Raw genomic sequence first — 18,399 nt, forward strand, 5'->3', positions numbered from 1 at the left:
GCTGACTTCCTGCCCTTTGGGCAGGGAGCTGGACTCGATGATCTCCCGAGGTCCCTTCCAGCCCTGATGTCTATGCAATCTATGAAATCTATGGAGGGAACTTCTCTGCTTAAACATCACGAGGACTCTCCTGTTCTGCTCTGGTCCTAGGGTGACCCATAAATCTTTTGCATCAATAGGGGATGTCAGTGGGCTACAGCCAGCATGATTCCATTTTTCTCAAACCTTCCTAACCGGTGAGTTTTGAAGACCTTCGGTAACACCTACAAAAGCAATTCCACAACTTCCCTTCCTGGATATTTCATTGTTAACAGTATGCAGAGTTGCAAAGCTCTATTCTGCACTGTCTTCCCCCTTGTATACACATTCTCATCAGTGAAAAATGAGTGTAAAACTCAAACCAGACTGGGGATGAGTATGCAGCAGTGTCGGGCAGCTTATTCTCATATTTAACTTACATTTTATGAGCTCTGCTTGACAACTTACAATAATGGATCCTCTTCCCTCTATAACACCACTGCGTCGATTTGGCATGCTCCCCTTCTTGGTTTTATAATCAGTCTGAGGAGTTACAGCATTTTCTTCTTTATTTCTCCTCTCCCTTTCTTTCACGTTTCAAGGCAAGAGATCACTCCATTGCGATGACAGTTTGAACTTTGAGACCAGAATTTTAACGTGCCGTGGTATACTTGGAATATAGAGCCATAGATAAATAATGATGGATGCATAAACTCCATTCATATGCCACAGGACTTTTGCAATTTTAATAGCGTGTACAGAAACCCTTTCACATGCCATAAAATACAGCCATCCTTGGGACGGGGCTTGTCAACTGTTTAATAGCGCATAGCAATATTTAACAATAGTTCAGGGCGGGAAGTAAAGAATATTGGTCCTAATTGAAACTGCAGGACTTTAAGCAAGCAGAATGTAATTATCCGGGCTCTGCACTAGAGTTAGCTCTGCTGATCTTGTGGGGGGAGGATCGGGGTGAGAAAAAAAAAAGTATTGCGTTTTCAATAATCCCAAAACATCAGGGTGTCAATTTTATGTCCTCTAGGACCTCTATCAGCACTCTGCCTGCTTTCATGGGCTACAGTCCTTGATTCAATACATATACAAAGGGAAGAACAATACCTGCGGAGCTGCCCACTCCAGTTGCTGGGATTTTTTAGCACTGACGAGACCTGATTCAGTTTAACATATGACATGAGAGGCCAGAGCCATTAATGTGAGGTAGCTTAGTGCTCCTAACACCAGGCAGCAATGGTTCAAGTGGAGAGCTGCCATTATTTCTGTTATGCAGAAAAAAAAGTTCCTTTTACCTAGCGTCATACCAATAAGTTCCCAGCAACTTGGAGCGGTGATTCTCAGTCAGGGTGCTGCAGCACCCTGGCATGCCTCGAGATCCTGTCCAGGGTGTCACACAACATTAGCCCTGCTAGGTGTGCCAGCAGGATTCACAAGATAAAGCCAGAGACTTCAAATAGGAATCCAGAGTGAAAAAAATATTTGGACCCTTTAGGGTATTTTTGAATTCTCTGCAATAGGAAAACATCTATTATTCATCCCTAGTCAAAAAACAAGTGAAGGCGAAGAGCTGGCATTTTCCAAGGGGAGCCATGCGTCCAAAAAGGTTGAGAGCCACTTGCTCAGAGATGGGGTGAATGCCTATTTCTTTTTCCACACCCCCCATTCCTCATGCTGGAGGTTTTAATGGGAAGGACTGTGAAAATGCTAGTTTGGCAACAACATCTTAGGGCATAAGCATGTGAATAATTGAATACTGTGAAGCAAAGAGGGAGTGGGGGAACTGTGCCATGAATCAGTTTCTCCATGGTAACTCCTCTTATCCTGCTAGACAGTAAAGGCAGACTACAGTAGCTTACCCAGGCTAAGCTGCTGTGGATTAGCTTTCATTTATCATGGAGGAAAAGCACGTGCATGGCAGTTACCACAATGCAGCTGATATATAGCAAAGGCTCAACCTCTTTTCTCTTGCCTTGTGCCTTTAATATCTTGCTTTTAATTGACTGTGCAGCATACCTGGCAAGGCTATTGACCTCCGTTTGGGAAGGAAGCTATGGTTCATTCTCCCAAGATGCTCCTCCCTGGGGAACACCAGCAACTTACTTTTCTATAAAGGCAACCTAGAAATAAAAGCTGACATGACTCCTGCTAGCTTTCCTTTTTCTAGCTTTGTTAACCCTTCATATGGGTAAGCAAGTGGAAAATCACATTCAGTCAGACTCAGGTTCGCTGAGCTTCAATACATTCACTATTGATGTCACTGAGAACGGCGCCACGGTTTCATGACCGAAGACCCTGGGCCGAAATCCTAGCCCCACAGCAATGAAAGGCAAAACTCCCCTTGATTTCAGTGGACTATGATGTCATCTGAGGAAGTTAATGTTCAATTCAAACGCAGGTTTTCTGCTATGCAGCTTCCTGCATCTCCTTTTTTTCCTAGTGACCATCTGAATGCAAACTTTATTCATTTGCTCAGAGAACGCTGCAATCCCATATCAACTCCTATTCTTTTACTTTTACCCCTCCCCAAAGGCCTTGCATTGGACTGTTCTCTCTGTAGCTCTGCTGACTCCTAGTCTCTCTCTCTAATTTCTATTCCATGAACCATATAGTTCCCAGTGCTGGTTCATCCTTGCATTATTTTACCTTAAAAGAATGATTAAATTGAAAGGTGAAGTGCTCAAGTGTTAGGAAATGCCAGAAGACTACCCATTCCCCTCTCCGTACGCATTCTGCTATTACTATTTAATCCCGATGGTACATCTGTCTCATCTGGTAAGAGGGTAGCTATTTAGTGGTTAATCTCACCCTCCCTTTTCAATCAGTGACCCCATGTCAAATATCTTCCCCACCATCCAAACCTTCTGCAACACAGAATGTTTGCTCTTCTTCCAGGGATAGTCATAGAAAATAAAATCCGAGAAATGTAGGAAAGCATCAAGGGATCATCTCATCTAGCCTCCTGCACTGAGATAAATTCAAGTCTATCTAAGACCATGTCTGTTGGCCCAGCTGTTCTTGAAAATCTCCAGGCAAGGAGATTACTCAGCCTACTTAGGTAGTCTGTTCCAGGGTTTTGTTACCCTACCAGGTACCCAGGTCTTCCTAATATCCAGTCTGCAGCTTCACTGTTCCAAATTAAGCTGATTTCTTCTTCCCCTTCTCCCAGTAGGAGAAAAATCAGTCACCATCCCTTTGGCAACAACCTTTTGCATAATGGAAGATAGTAATTTATAATCCCCTGCCCACCCTTAGTTGTCTTTTTTCTACACCAGGGGCCAGCAATGTTTTTGAACACCCGTGACCTTGACTTGTAAGACGCTGGAGTGCCAGGTGCAGATAGCGGGAGTGCCACAAGGGGCCCGATCCCTGTTGGGGCAGTGCAGCCCTGGCTCCTTCCCCACCCTCCACCCCAAGGCGCATGTGCCAAGCAAAATGCCTTTGAGCGCCATGCTCTTGCACCTGTGCCAGGGGTTGCCTACCCCTGTCGTAGACTGAACAAAAGATGTTCCTTCAAGCTCCCATCACAGGTCATGTTTCCTAAACTTTCTCCTCTATTCACACTCTGTTCTCATTCTCCTATACTTGGCAGGGTCCCAGTACCGGAAGCATGGAGAACACAGGAGAGACAGTCCCCCGGGGTCTTAGTCCCCTGCAACCCTAGGTTGGAGCAAGTCTAATTGTTTATGCAGGACTGAACACACGCAGTGCCAAGGCACGCTGAGCTGTGTAGCGTGCTTGGTGCAGACAAAATCTTCAGCACGTGACACACTGAATTGTACCGCGTATCTACACCAAGGTGGAACAAAATGAGATTTTCTCCTCCCCCAGGAACATGCAATTCCACTGTGTTTTCATAGGGATGTCAAAAGGTTCACCCCTGAACATATGTACCTCTCTCCTGCCCGCTTTAATGGCATTGTTTTAAAGCTTACATAGAGGTGCTACAGATGGACAACAAGAGAGTTTTAAGGATTTTGTTTTCAAATCATGGACAAAAAAAATTGGGAAGGACCTCTTGTCTCTTCAGCTCCAGCCTGATGCAATCACGCGCAAACATGTAATAGATTTCATAGACATTAAGGCTGGAAGGGACCTCGGAAGATCATCATCAAGTCCAGCCCCCTGCACAAAGGGCAGGAAGTCAGCTGGGGTCATAGGATCCCAGCAAGATAAGCATCCAATTTGCTCTTGAAGGTGTTCAATGTAGGTGCTTGAACCACCTCCGGTGGCAGACTGTTCCAGCCCTTGGGGGCTCGGACAGGAAAGCAATTCTTCCTTATGTCCAGCCTGAAACGGTCTTGCAGGAGTTTGTGACCGTTCGACCTCGTCATCTCTCGGGGCGCTCTGGTGAACAACCGTTCCCCCAGATCCTGGTGGTCACCCCTGATAAACTTATAGGTGGCCGCCAGATCACCCGAGCCTGCGGTTTTCCAGGCTAAAGAGTCCCATGGCTCTCAGCCTGTCATCGTAAGGTCTGCTTTCCTGACCTCTGATCATGCGCGTGGCTCTTGTCCCATAAGATACATAAAAAGATCTACTTCAGCCTCTTCCATGCACCCTATTATTCAAAGCACCCACTCACAAGCTAGATACTTTGGTACAAAAGAGCAGCACCTCAACCACTGAGACTGTGGAATCACCATCAGACAATGTTGTCTGGAGCAGAGTTGAAATAGATGATCTGTTGAGATACCTTCCAGCACTGTTTTTCTATTATATCAGTGCTAAAGGAGGTGCTGCTTATAGGAAGTTGGACTGATGCTTTCTTTGATGTTTTTCTATGATCTTAAAACAATCCTGCAATGGACTGATGAGAGCGAGCAGGAGAGGAAAGAACATCATATCGTTCCTTAATCTTATTCTTGGAAATGGCCGAACCATTTTAGCTGAAACTTTAAAATACTGGGGGGCAAAGAAATTTGAAGGCAGGCATCTGTCATGAAAAACGTCAATGTGAATGGCTTAAGACTCGTGAAGTTAGGCTGAGATTTCACATTACAATCAGATCCTGTTAAGGGCACATAAAATCTGAACAATCATGCGTTAATGCTCAATAACAAGTGTTTAGTGCCCTTTAGGTATCTTAAAATTATGCCACTTTAGGAGAGGATTGTCTTTGAGCTGGGTGTTTGCCTGAGATAAAACCAGCAATTTGCAGTCCTCCAATATCCCAGGAGGCACTTGTCCCAGGTGGACTAGCTGTTATCTAGGATTCTGCAGCCCTGGACTGACCGCTGGTAACTGCTGAACAATAGGTGGGTAGGGATGGGGTGAGCAGGAAGGGAGGAAAAAAGGATAAATGGGAAAAAAAGGGTAAAAGCCAGGGGAGGAGGGCATAGGGAATAGGTAAAAGGAGGCCAGATTAGAGGGAGAGAGAGGAAGTGGACAGGTGGGTGAGAAGCTGCCAAGGCTCATGCATCCTCTGCCCCCTGGACCTCCAAATCTCCCCTTCTCCCTGCAGATTGCTCCCCTGACATCCCATTTTTCCCCTGTGCCCCCTCATTGGCCCTTTTTTCCCTCAGATAACTGCCCTGCTGCCCTGATCAGCCCAAGAGTGGCAGAGGTGCTGGTGGGGGGATCCCCCTCTCTGCCTGCTCTTGGGAGGTCCCTGGAGACCATGCTGCCCCTAAGCACCTAGGTTCAGCCCCCCACCACTGAAAGAAGGGTAGGGAGGAGGGGGTGGGGTGAGCAAGGAGATTCCAGGTAGCTATGAGGCCCGGTGAGAGCTGGAATTGGGTGCATGGATGCAGGGAACCAGGGAGGAGGCAGGAAAGGGAAACCCTCCCCCTGGTTCTGCCACTAGTAATGCTTTCAGGCTGATTGGGGTGGCAGGGCAGTAATCTGGGGGTGGATGGGGCTAATCGAGGGGTGGGAGTGATCATGGGGCAGAGGGAGGGATCTGGGGACTGATCGGTGGCAGTGGGAGAGATCCAAGTAGGATGGAGGGTCCTTTCCCCCCTCCTCCCTGGCCTATACTGCATCTATAAAGCCAGGAAACAGGGCAGGCATGGAGCAGACGTACAGCCTTGATTTACAGCCCCTAGTCATGCTCCTGCTCACCAGCCCTGCAGCAGGTCTGAGCAGTCCACACTACAGAGGGCATTAATCCTAAATGTGTGTCCAATCTCTAGCTCTAGTTAACCTTAACACAGACTAACATTCCTCAGAGTTAGCACCCACACAATCTCACCTTTATACATACTGCTTGACAGAAAGCATCATTCCAACTTCCTATAAGCAGCACCTCCTTTAGCACTAATATTTCATTGATTTAATCTGGCAAGCACATAAGCCAGGTGTAAAAAGCACAGATCTACAATGTAGGCAAGACTCTGGCCTAGTCTGTTTTGGGACCACTATAATTACTGCATCATCAAGGACATGCTTGCTGAAACTGACATTTTTTTAACAACACATGCCATTAAAAAGTAAGCAAAAAGGACAAAAAGAATATCGATGGGTGTGTCTACAGAAGATGCTAACTGCGCAGTAGCCCAATAATACTGTGCAGGAGCATGTCACAGCATAAACAGTACTAATACACTACTGCATAGTATTATTAGGTTACTGCACAGTAGCGTCACTAAAAAGGTGTTCAACAGTGCTGCTGCACAGTAACACTGATGTGATTACAGAGCCACTAGCCATCATCTTTGAAAACTCATGGCAATTGGGAGAAGTCCTGGATGATTAGAAAAAGGAAAACATGGTGCCCATATTTAAGAAAGGGAAAAAGGAAGATCCAGGAAAATATAGCCCAGTCACCCTCACTTCAATCCCTGGAAAAATCATGGAGATGATTGTCAAGGAATCTATTTTTAAGCACTTGGAGGAGAAGAAGGTGATTAGGAACAGTCAACGTGGATTCACCAGAGGCAAGTCATGCCTGAGCAACCTGATTGCCTTCTAGGATGAGGTGACTGGCTCTGTGGATGCAGGGAGACCAGTGGATGTGGTTTACCTTGATTTTAGCAAGGCTTTTGATACGGTCTTCCACAACACTTTTGCAGGCAAGCTACGGAAGTATGGGCTGGATGAATGGGCTGTAAAGTGGATCAAAAACTGGCAGGAGCATCGGGCCCAGAGGGTAATAATCAGTCATCAGCTTGATGTCTAGTTGGCAGCCGTTATCAAGTGGAGTGCCTCTGGTCCTGGAGCTGTTTTTGTTCAGTATCTTCAGCAATGACCTGGAAGATGCCAGAGTGTGCACCCTCAGCAAGTCTGCAGATGACACCAAGCTGTGGGGAGTAGCAGATACTCTGGAGGGCAGGGCTAGGATTCAGAGTGACCTGGACAAATTGGAGGATTGGGCCAAAAGAAACCTCATGAGGTTCAATGAGGAGAAGTGCAAAGTCCTGCACTTAGAATGGAAGAATCCCATGCACCGGTGCAGGCTGGGGCTGACTGGCTCCGAGTGGCAGCATCAGGTGGTGGAAGGGCTGGCTGGGGGCATGAGGGTGCTACAGTGAAAAGCTCTGGCCCCAGCCAGCCCGTCACAGTCTACACATGCATTTGATTGCATGGAAGCATTCTGCCATAAGACAGTACTGTTCCCAAAAGTACTAGCTTGTGGCAGAGTTAATTAATCTACTATTTTCTAACACTGGCGCACATATAAATTGTGATGCTTTACTGTGGAGCTAATTATTGTACTCTGCAGTAAAACACACATGTACATGCACCCCGGAAAGACAGACGACGACCAAGAAAAGAGGAATTTGGAGAGGGGGAATGCAGAGGGAGGGACCCTTTAAGAATACTAAAAGACTTTCTGATTGGTGACATTGGAGGTTTTGAAAAAAGGAACCTCTACATATTTATCTCTAATAAACAATTCTCTTTCTTTTAACCCAAAAGCTCTCTAGTAAAGAACAGGACTGCTGTGAGCTTAAAAACACCTGTGATATCTGAGCACCTCTGTGGGGCACTGAAAACCCACCTTGGTTGATTTTCAAGTAGCAATTGCCTTTCTTGCAAGGGAAAAAATACAGTTTAATTTCATACTGCAATGTATAAACAGATTTGATATGTTAAATGAATTAGCACAATGATGCTCCCCTCTGACTTGAAAGTTCATTTGGACTTGCACTAATGACTCCATGCTGACTCCTGCTATTCACTGGAAAATGAATCTGGGGTCTGTTTGGGAGCCAAGGTCCTGATTATTTCTGCATCCATTTATGTGCAGATGCTGTGGTGGGCCTGTACCATTCCAGTATGCAGGAGGCCTAACTCCGCAGAAGTCAATGGAAGACTGGAGAAAAGAGCAGGTGTAAAAAAAAAGGAAAGAAGCAGCCCCTGTAGGGGTGTGTTTATACATGCAATTAATGTGAACCAATAACTCTGGATCAATAAGTTCTTGGGTGTGCTATTTGAACATGCACTTGGGACCACAGCACGTTGAGCCAGGTAAGAGCAGCCCCAGCTGGCAAGGGCCTTGGGGGTCAGCCTGCCAGCCAGGGCTGCTCCCCTTCAGCTCAGCATGCGTCTATACTGCTGCACAGCAAAAGACTCTGCAGTAGGATAGTACTTGTATTTACAAGTACTATTTTATGGAGCTGTTAATCTACTGTGTTCTAGTATTTGGTGTACATGTAAACTGTAATGCTTTACTGTGAAACTAATTACTGTACAAGTAAAGTACTAATAGTGTATATGTAAAGTAGTAGTATATTTACAAGTACTATTCTGCTACAGAGTTAATTAGTTTACTCCAGCCTAATAGGGGAGGCTGTGTGGACATGCAGCACTTACTGTAGAGCTAATTAGTCTACTTCGCAGTAAATACCTCATGCAGGCATGTGCTAGGTGTATTTCAATGTGAACGTCATGTGAAAATGCCTGTGCCATCAGGGTAAATATTATTTACAGTTCCACCAATGGTTTTCAACCATTACTATACCAGGATTGACCTAGCATCCAGTGTCCCAAGATGTGCCTCCCCTTCACATGAGCAGGGCAGGATGTGACCATCCCTGGAGTCTCACAACTCACAGATGGAGAGTCTCCAAGTTATACCTTTACACTCCACTGACCTCCGTGTGATAAAAACAGCCACTGGCACCTGAGACCATGCAACTTTAAGCAAGAGCATACATAGGACTGGGGGTCAGAAAACAACGTTGTGTATCTCACCAGCACTCCTATGGAGCTTGTTTTCTTTACACAACTGTAAACAGGAGTTGAGTGAGGCACTATGGACTTTGGAGTAGAGCTGGAATAGCAGGGGAGGTTCTCTGGGAAACAGGAAAGCATGTTTTAGGGCAGCCTAAGTGGTTCAGCGCTGCCATAATATGCCAGAGGACCTGGCCTTCAAATCTAAGAGCTACGCTGAGAAATCCTAATGAACACTGGTGCATCTCTCATTGATGTGAGCCCCACTGCTGCAAGCAAGGGTATGCCTACATCACATCCACAGCAGTCTCAGGACTGCCACACTCAAGCACTTACTCCAGAGAAAGAAAATCCATATATACATTCTTCCATCTTTCTCGATCCAGCGATTCCCACTGAAACTGTGACACATGTCAGGGTCAAGCCCTTTTACTACCTCCAGTGTAGTAACTGTCTAGAGTAAAACTAAACTGGGGGGCGGGAGAGGGAACACAACAAAAAAACTTCCTGATAAAAGGCTCCCAGTGTTTATTATTGCTATTATATTCTGATGTGTTTGATGCAGTCCTCGAGTCATGTTGTACACAATTGCTCCTGATAAGGAAACAAACAGACTGTGTTCCTGAAAGGGAGCTGAGGACTCTGACCTTTAAAGCATGTACAAATTAAAAAGTATTGACCAAATGTGGTGACCTTTATGGTAAAGCTTCCTTAAAGAGTAACCATGAATTTGCTATTAAATATCACTGCTTCTGCGGAGTGGCTGGAAAAGGCCAATAATATTATTAAGCACTTTCTGGTTTATGCAAATGAGAAGGAAGGAGACCGCTTATTTAGAAAAATACCAGGGATTTTAGCAATAGGAAAAGGCCATCCCACACCAACCTGAAGGCTACAGCCTTGGTTTATTAAATGAGTTTTTGTCATTACTTCTTCCCACCTCAGAAATGAATTTGGCTCTTGTGGGCTAATTAGTTGATTTATCCAACAAGTGTCTCTGCTTATCCACTTGCCCCTTGAAGCAGTCCTGTCGAAGTTGCCTCTTCGTTCTTAATTTTCTCCTGGTTCCTATAGTTTGCTTGTTATCCTCTATGAGTGTGGTCTTGAGTGCTCCAATACTTGCTCTTACAAGGTCCAATTTTCAGTTGCTTTTACCCTGGCCACCTTCAGTCATTCAGGATGAAAATTTCAGTGCCAGAATTTTGCTTTAGGTAGATTCATTAAAGTTCATCGAAAATGGTGCGGCCCTTTTTGAGAATAACAAATATTCAGCATTTTGTCTATGTAGGCAAAGTTCTTAATTTTCATTTAGAAAGTCAATTCCCTCCATTAACTGAAGCTGAGGCTCATAATTTGGTGTGTATGGAGGGGCGGGGGTAATTCTGTTGGCGGGAATGCATGTTTTACTGTTTCTGGAAAAATCCATTTCAGTTTGGCTAAGGTATTAACCCATGCAAAACCTCAGCTTGTGCGTGCTCCATAGGGATCTGTGAAAATGTGGCACTTCAATTTGCCAAAAAATCCATCTTGAACGAGGAGGCACCAGCCCTGGTCCATCGGGTCTAAAAAGGACTTTCACTGTAACTGCTTCTCCTAGCTCTCCAGGGCTCTTGGCAAAATTGCCTGAGCAGCCTGAAATGTGTCATTTCCTAACGTTTGGATGCTTGAGTTTGGAACATTAATGTTCCTTTTAACATTTTTGGTTGGCTTTAACATCATTTATAATGATATGTAATAATGGCTCACATTTCTAGAGCGACTTTCAAGACAGTAATGTCCAATTTGATTTACTAATTCACTATATGGAGGATTAATTTTCCCAGCACTGGAAGGAAGCCACCTACTTCTGGCAGTTTTAAAAATGTTGCATAGCAAATCTGGGCATGAGTTGAAGGCAGGTAATGACTACTGTGCTAGTTGAAACTTAGAGAGCCAGCAATATCCGAAACCAAAATTTGCCTAGGATAGCAAAGCAGATGCCCCAGTTCTCTTGTAAAAAGTGCCTCAAGATACAGGCTACCCCCACTTAATGCTGTTCCGCTTGGCACTATTCTGCTATAACGCTCATTTTAGAGTAATACCTAATTTCACTTAGCGCTTACCAAGTTTCACTATAACACTTGCAGTTGCCATTTTGGGTCATTAAAACACTTGTAGTCGCCATCTTGGGTCATCAAATACATTCGGTTTTGCTCAACGCTCATTTCACTTAACGCTCAGTTTTTCGGGAGCCAGGTAAAAGTGCTAAACTGGGGTTGCCTGTATTGAGTATCAATGTGTGATCAGGAGCATAGTTTTAAGCCTCTTTGGAAGGGAAGTATCTGCCAACCCTGTCTCCACTTCCTGTCATGTATTTGGATCAGTACCACAGTGGGGGGCGGGGGTGCGAACAGGGCAACTGTCCCAGGGACTGAAGCAAAGGGGCACCAACAGGTGCTGCTCAGCCAGGGCGGGACACGAGACGGAGCCATGAGCGGCTCATTTGAGGGAGGTGTGGGGATGGGGGTAGGGTGGCTCTCACCATTGCATGCACTCCTGGGAAAGGATGGGGGGGTGCCTCCCGGATCTGTGCGTGGGGTGAGGGCAGGCTGCTGCTGCGGGTTTGCCCCAGGTGCCACACTTCCTTGCTACATACTGATTTGGATTTTCCATGGCTTTTTCTTATCTTCTGACTGGCCAAGTCTAATTTTGCTTAAATTCCTATAACGCTGAAGCCAAATGCACTGGGTCAGATGCTTGTGTAATGTGGCAGAGTTCACTGATGTTCACACGGCTCACAGTCATTAAACTATCCATGGCCTCCTCATGCCTGACACCCTTAATGGAACTACTCAGATGCACACTAGCAAGGAGCAGGTCCAAAGATATTCTCAATATCTTTCAGGGCTCTAACCCATTCTTGCTAGTAGTGTCTTACAGGTCTGTACTTGGAGGTGCATAACTGGACAGAACAGGTTGTTCCAAAGCTCCACTACATCTTACTCAAGGCAATGCAAATACTGGGAACCTTTCTGCGGCAAAAAGCAGCAGAGGTTATAATAAAATATCCATAACACCATATTTTTCCAAAAAAATTCCAGATAGTGAAAGAATAGAACAAAGGATGTTCTGTTCCCAAGGTGCAGTGAGAACATTGGACTGAGAGGGGTTTTATGAACTATCAAATCCAGTCCCTGCATTTGCAGGCAACCACTAACCCCTGAGAGCATGACTTCAAAACAGAATTACCTCCCCAAATCCTTAAATAAAACTGAAGGACAGAAACCCAGCAACATCAAGAATATTCTACAACATGCTGTAGATAAAAGGAAGGGGAACTATGGCACTGCCAATGCAAAACCTCCCATAGCTCATGACAATCTGATCTGGAAGAAGACTTCCTTTCTGAAGTCAAGTTTGGCAGAAGGTATGACCCTGAGCAGAAGAGTAAGATCCTCTACACAGGAACTGTCAGAAGCATCACTGCACCTCCATCAACATTTCCTAGCTTTACTTATGGGCAATACCCCAATGCTTCAGAGGAAGGCAAAAATCCCTCCAGAAGCCAATAGCACTTCTGAAGGATAAAACCATTCCTATCTGGCCCCTACAAGTGACCAGCAAAATCTCCAAAGCCTGTGATTACCAGAAACCCATCATGTTACAAAACAATTCTCTCTATACCCCAACACAGGGATTGAAAAACATAATTTCACACATCACACTCATTGCTTGTTGAACCAAGGACCTCTTTTCCTATCAGAATATCCCTTCTATAAACATATTGGCTAATTACAAACAGTCAAAAAGCCCGAGGCTGAATTGATTGGACAGACATTCACTTTTGATTCTGGATATGCAGCCACATGCCTGCAGTGGCTCAGGCCAGAAGCCGGGGGTTGTTAGAGCATGGCTCTTTGGCACTTAGCTACATGGACTGTGTGTTTACTTCCCCTTCCTGCTGCTCTGAAGATCTCTGAGATTTGCAGTCCAGAATCACAACAACAGGACACTGCAGGGCTGCTCATCATTTCCTCTCTCTGCTTCCAGGTGCCTCTGGAATTTGCTGTCCACAGTCACAGCCAGCACTGTGTTTCAGTAAGTTTAGCAGTGCAGGGCATCTCTGCACTTAGGGGAAGGGGGGTTTAACCAGGGAAAGAGAAGTTTAAGCCAATGCTCCCTGGACCCAGCCTCTAGCCAGGATTTGCCTGGGGAGGGAGCAGTCCCTGTCTCTCTCCTCTCCCCCCACCAACCCTCCTCTGCTGGAACAGACAGCACAAACCAGCCCAGGGCTGGAAAGCATTCTGGGATGCTGGGGAGGTCCGATTTAATTTAAACCAAGAGAGGGTCGAGGCAAAAGTTTCATAAGCTAGTTTGACCCAAGTCAGTCAAGTCTGATACTACATTTATACAGGTTTATCTTAAATCAGTTTAAGCCATTTTGAAACTGGTTTAATGTGCACTGCACTTCTGTTCTGTTATAGGTTTAAACCAGTTTCTGATGACTTAAACTGTTTTATGTGTAATTTTTGTCCCTAGCCATGCAGTTAAATCTTAAAATGATTCATGGTTTTTAAACACTGACTACTTGGCTTGGAAAACCATTCCAAGACCTCCCTCGTTTGCTAGTTAGAACTTCTCTGATTTGCAATCTTAAATAGATCATAATACAGCAGCATGATAGAAAATTGGGAATAATGGAAAATTAAAGTGGAAAGACACCTCAGGGGGGTCATCTAGTCCAATCCCCTGCACAAAGCAGGGCCATCTCCACTTAGCCATAGTTTTGTTTAAGCAGAGCAGGTCTTAAAAACCTCCAAGGACGGTGGTACCACAGCCTCTCTGGATAGCCTGTTCCAGCCCTTTACTACCTTCCTAGTCAGAGAGATTTTCCTAATATTTAACCTAAACTTTCCTTGCTGCAACTTGAGCCCATTGTTCCTTGTTCTGTCATCTGCCCCCACTGAGAACAGTCCAGCTCCATCTTCCTTGCAACCCCCTGCAGGGAGCTGAAGGCCATTATTAAATCCCCACTCAGCCTTCTCTTCTGCAGATCAAATATGCCCAGTTTTCGCAGACTCCGCTCACGAGTCATATGCTCCAGCCCCCAAACCATTTTTGCTGACCTCTGGTGGACTTTCTCCAATTTGTCCACATCCATCCTATCTGTAGTGGGGGGCCCAAAACTGGACACAAGACTCCGGATGTGGCCTTGTCAGTGTCAAATAGAATCACTTCCCTTGATCTGCTGGCAACGCTCCTACAAAGGCAGCCTAGTATACCATTAGCCTTCTTCGCAATAAGAACACACTGTTGGCTCATATTCAGTTTATTGTCCACTGCAAGCCTTAGGTCCTTTTCTCCAGAGCTGCTGCTTAGCCAGTCACTTCCTAGTCTGTACAGGTGCATGGGGTTGTTCCCTCCTAAGTGCAGGACTTTGCACTTGTCCTTATTGAACCTCATGAGATTTCATTTGTTCCAATCCTCCAATTTGTCAAGGTCACTCTGAATCCTAGCCCTGCCCTCAAGTGTCTCAACTGTTCCCCCCAGCTTGATGTCATCCACAAACTTGCTGAGGGTGCACTCCATCCCATCTTCCAGGTCATTGATGAAGACATTGAACAAAACTGGCTCCAGGATGCACCCCTGGGGCACTCCACTTGCTACTGGCTGCCAACTCTAGTTGGCATTAAGCCATTGATTGCTACTCTTTGAGCCCAATGATCCAGCCACTTTTTTATCCACCTTACAGTCCATTCATCCAACCCATACTTCCTCAGCTTGCTTACAAGAATGTTATGGGAGACCATATCAAAAACCTTGCTAAAGTCAAAGTATATACGCCTATAAAAAGAGAGCTCTGTGTTGATAGAAAAGGATGAAGTGGTGGTGGATGGAGCTGAAGAATAGGTCAAGTTTTACAGGCTAGGTAAAACTTCACAGGTTATGCTGCAAATGCTTCTTGCATTTAGCTTCTTACAGGTAACAAGAAATGAGGTAGGCCTGGTTTTTCTACAGGAGATACTTTCTTAGCCTTGACAGCCAAAAGACTGTAGACTCATCCCAACAGCAGGACCTGCAGAACCCTTGAGCACACTGCATTTTGTAACTGAGAATAGCTTTAAAATAGGAGAGCGTATCTGCTACTAGGCACGTTGTTTTTCAGCAGTTTACAAGCATTTATCACTTTAGTGCTGATGCTTTGTAGCATGGGAAATAGGTAGGGTTAAGTGCTAAGTACCAGTAAATTAAAACAGAAACCAGGCATGGTTTTTTTTTACCCTGAAAGAGCAGCAAACCCTGGGATGAGTAGAAAAGAGATCCATAGCTCCACTATGGAACATGATACTACAAGGATTTAGAAGATGACTCTTTTGCAACGGCACAATAGGGCTGTGTGAGGCTTTGGATCTGGACCTGCTTCGGATGATCTGGCATCCAAAGCAGCACTTCCAGGTCGAAGCAGGATACAAGCAATGGTGTCCAGAGAGGGTCGGGGGCATCCGAAGTGCTTCAGACCCACTTAGGTTGCTCCGGAGCTGTTTCGGCCATTTTGAGGGAATTAGAAGAAGAAGGGAGAGTGAGGGGAGGGATGGAGAGTGGGAGCAGGGAAGAGGGAGGAAATGGGAGCAGTGCAGGGGAAGACTGAGAATGGTCTCTCCCTGGCTACCTTTCCAATGTCAGCGTCTGTGGGGTGGGACTAAAAAAAGTATAAAAGCCCCTGTTTCCAGCCTTTCTGTGCCTTTTGCAGCTCGTTCTCTGTCAGCAGCTGGGTGAGAGAGGAACGCTGTGACTGAGACCTGCCTGCTGCTTTTTCATGTTATAAAGGAGTGGTTAGGATTTAGCTTAACTTAGCTTAGTTTAGCTTAGCTATTCAATTCAATTATTAGTAGTATTACAATTCAATTTATTTCTTTGAATTATTTTTTTGGGAACTTGTTTTGGAAACTTTGGAAAAAAGACAGTTGTGTTTTCCCAACCAGTGTTATCTATCACTGTGCCGGGAGGCACAGATTGCTTGCTTGCACACATGCACGCACACACACATGCACACACACGTGCACGCACACACATACACATACACAGACACCCAGAATATAGAAAAAAAATCACAGCGGAAGAAGACAGACAGATATTTACAGAAGAGCAAGACACATATTGAGACACAGGAACACACACAAATCATTTCATTCACAGCACAAGACCAGATAGACAATATCGTGAGAGCCATCAAGAAGACACAGGAATAGACACATAACTAATTTCATTCACAGCACAACGCCAGATAGCACAGGAAAGATCAATATGAAGCATGCTGGAAAGGCAGGTGCCAGGTCTCCTGGCAGGGGAGGAAGAGAGGGTAAGGAGAGAGCTAGAGCTGTAAGCTCCCCCCTATTCCCAAGCAGCCATGACACCAGTGCTGCCAGTGGAAGCGAGGCGGTAGGAGCAGTGTCTGCACCTAACATCCCTGCACCTGCACCACCTCTGCTCAGTCCAGAAGTGGGCTACTTCCATCGCAGCATCAAGGGGGGTAAGATACTGTGGGAGAAACAGGCAGAGCTGAGCATCCCGCAGCACAGAATCATGCAGGGTGTGGAGATTCGGTGGAAGTCCACATACCTGATGCTCAAGAGGCCGGTGGAGCAACAGAAGGTCATCCATGAGATGGCCTTGCTTGGGGAGATTGGGATCAGCGGCCCCGTGAACAGAGCTGAGTGGGGTACTATCAACCAGATCTTGGTGGTCCTCAAGCCCTTCCTCGAGGCCACCGAGACCCTTAGTGCTGGCGATGCCCTCCTCAGCCAGGTGATCCGCCTAGTGAGGGGACTGGAGAACCAAATGAAGATGCTCCAGGGGATCGATGTTCCTGGCTGGGGCAGACAACTGCCACCAGACGTGCAGGCACTGGTGAGGCGGCTGAAGGAGGGCATCAGGAGATGGCTCGATCCCTTGCAGTCCAGTACGGTCCACATGATGGCAGGCATGTGCGACCCAAGGGTGAAGGGGAGCATGTGCACTGGCAGCCCCAAAACCCTTGATCACTGGAAGCAGGTGCTGCTAAACAAAGTCAGGGAGGCCAAAGTGCAGACGTGAGGGGATGTGGAAGAGGGGGATCCACTTTCCCATGCCAGCACTCCCAGCACCAGCACTGGTGTTAGCACCAGCACCAGCCAGTCTTCTCCACACCAGCCACTGCCAGTGTGGGCCATGGGCATGGCTTCAATGCTGGGGTCCAAACGTACCAGACCCCAGCCTTGGGCAGGTAGCGCCAAGGCTTCGGCAGCTACCTATCTCACTGAGGATGTGGAGCCACTGGACTGCGACCCCTTGGCCGACTGGGCAAGCCGCAGCTCAATGTGGCAGGATCTGGCCACGGTTGCCTGGCAACACTTGTCCTGTCCACCGACCAGCAAAAGGGTATTCAGCATCGCTGGGGATGTTGTGCCTCCCCCCCGCACCTGCTTGGATCCTGGTTTGGTGGAGCAGCTGGTGCTCCTCAAGATGAACCTCCTGCTTCTGTGGTTTCCCAAGCTGCACATGCAGCCGGACTGAGTGCCACCCTCCTCGCTCCACCTGCACCAATTTCCTTTTTGGAGGTTTTGAAAAGCCAAGTAATGCCCCACTGTTCAGCTGGAGGAGGCACTAACTTCATCACCAGCCAGCAGGGGAAGAACATTTCCCTGCTGAGCTCGTGCCCCTACCAGGACAAACTTGGAGGTATGGGATTGGGGCTGTGGGGAAGGAGGAGGCCCCAGGTCCTGGGCATGACCACTAAAACTGTACTTTGCCAGGGTAGGGAGGCCTGGTGGGAATGCTGGCAGCGTGGCAGCCTCGTAAATGCCAGGACCAATGATCCCCTGGTGAAAGGCGGGGAGGAGACGCCATAACCTCCAGCTAATGTACACATGGATGCATAAAGTCCTGGCTGGGGAATGACCAGACCTGTCGCATCTTTGACAGGCCTGACGCTTGCTGGTTGCTGTGCAGTTGTGAGGCTCCCAGTGAACTCAGCTTAGGTGCCCGGGATGCCAGCTTTAGGGCTGAAAACCCCTTTGTCAGTCTGAAGAAGTACCTGCAGGTGGTCCTGGATGGAAGGAATAGTAAAGAAGCCAGAGGCTGGCCTGGCCCGCAATGCAGGCAAGAAAGCCAGTCAGTGAAAATGGAAATGGAGGTGTTGGGGGGGTGAGGGACAGGCTGGGGTGGGGGGTAGGCGAGAGAGGGGCATGTAGCAGCGCAGGTAAAGGTGTGGAGGTGCCTGGGGTGTCAGGTGTC

General features: G+C 46.6%; 1 protein-coding gene and 1 long non-coding RNA gene across 6 annotated transcripts in view; one reads left to right on the forward strand and one right to left on the reverse strand.

Annotated features, from left to right (window-relative positions):
• The window catches only part of LOC109322373, a 17,893-nt gene extending 1,628 nt beyond the window's left edge, over positions 1 to 16,265 (forward strand). The window contains exons 2-3 of the long non-coding RNA XR_002104372.1: positions 6,597 to 6,612; positions 16,255 to 16,265. This is a non-coding gene — a long non-coding RNA (uncharacterized LOC109322373). The remainder of the gene's footprint in view (positions 1 to 6,596; positions 6,613 to 16,254) is intronic.
• Positions 1 to 18,399, reverse strand: part of TSNARE1 (t-SNARE domain containing 1) — a 571,939-nt gene that overhangs the window by 93,562 nt on the left and 459,978 nt on the right. The window lies entirely within an intron of this gene.

This window comes from Crocodylus porosus, unplaced genomic scaffold, assembly GCF_001723895.1.
Source record: "Crocodylus porosus isolate Cpor-Errol unplaced genomic scaffold, CroPor_comp1, whole genome shotgun sequence".
Classification (NCBI taxonomy): domain Eukaryota; kingdom Metazoa; phylum Chordata; order Crocodylia; family Crocodylidae; genus Crocodylus; species Crocodylus porosus.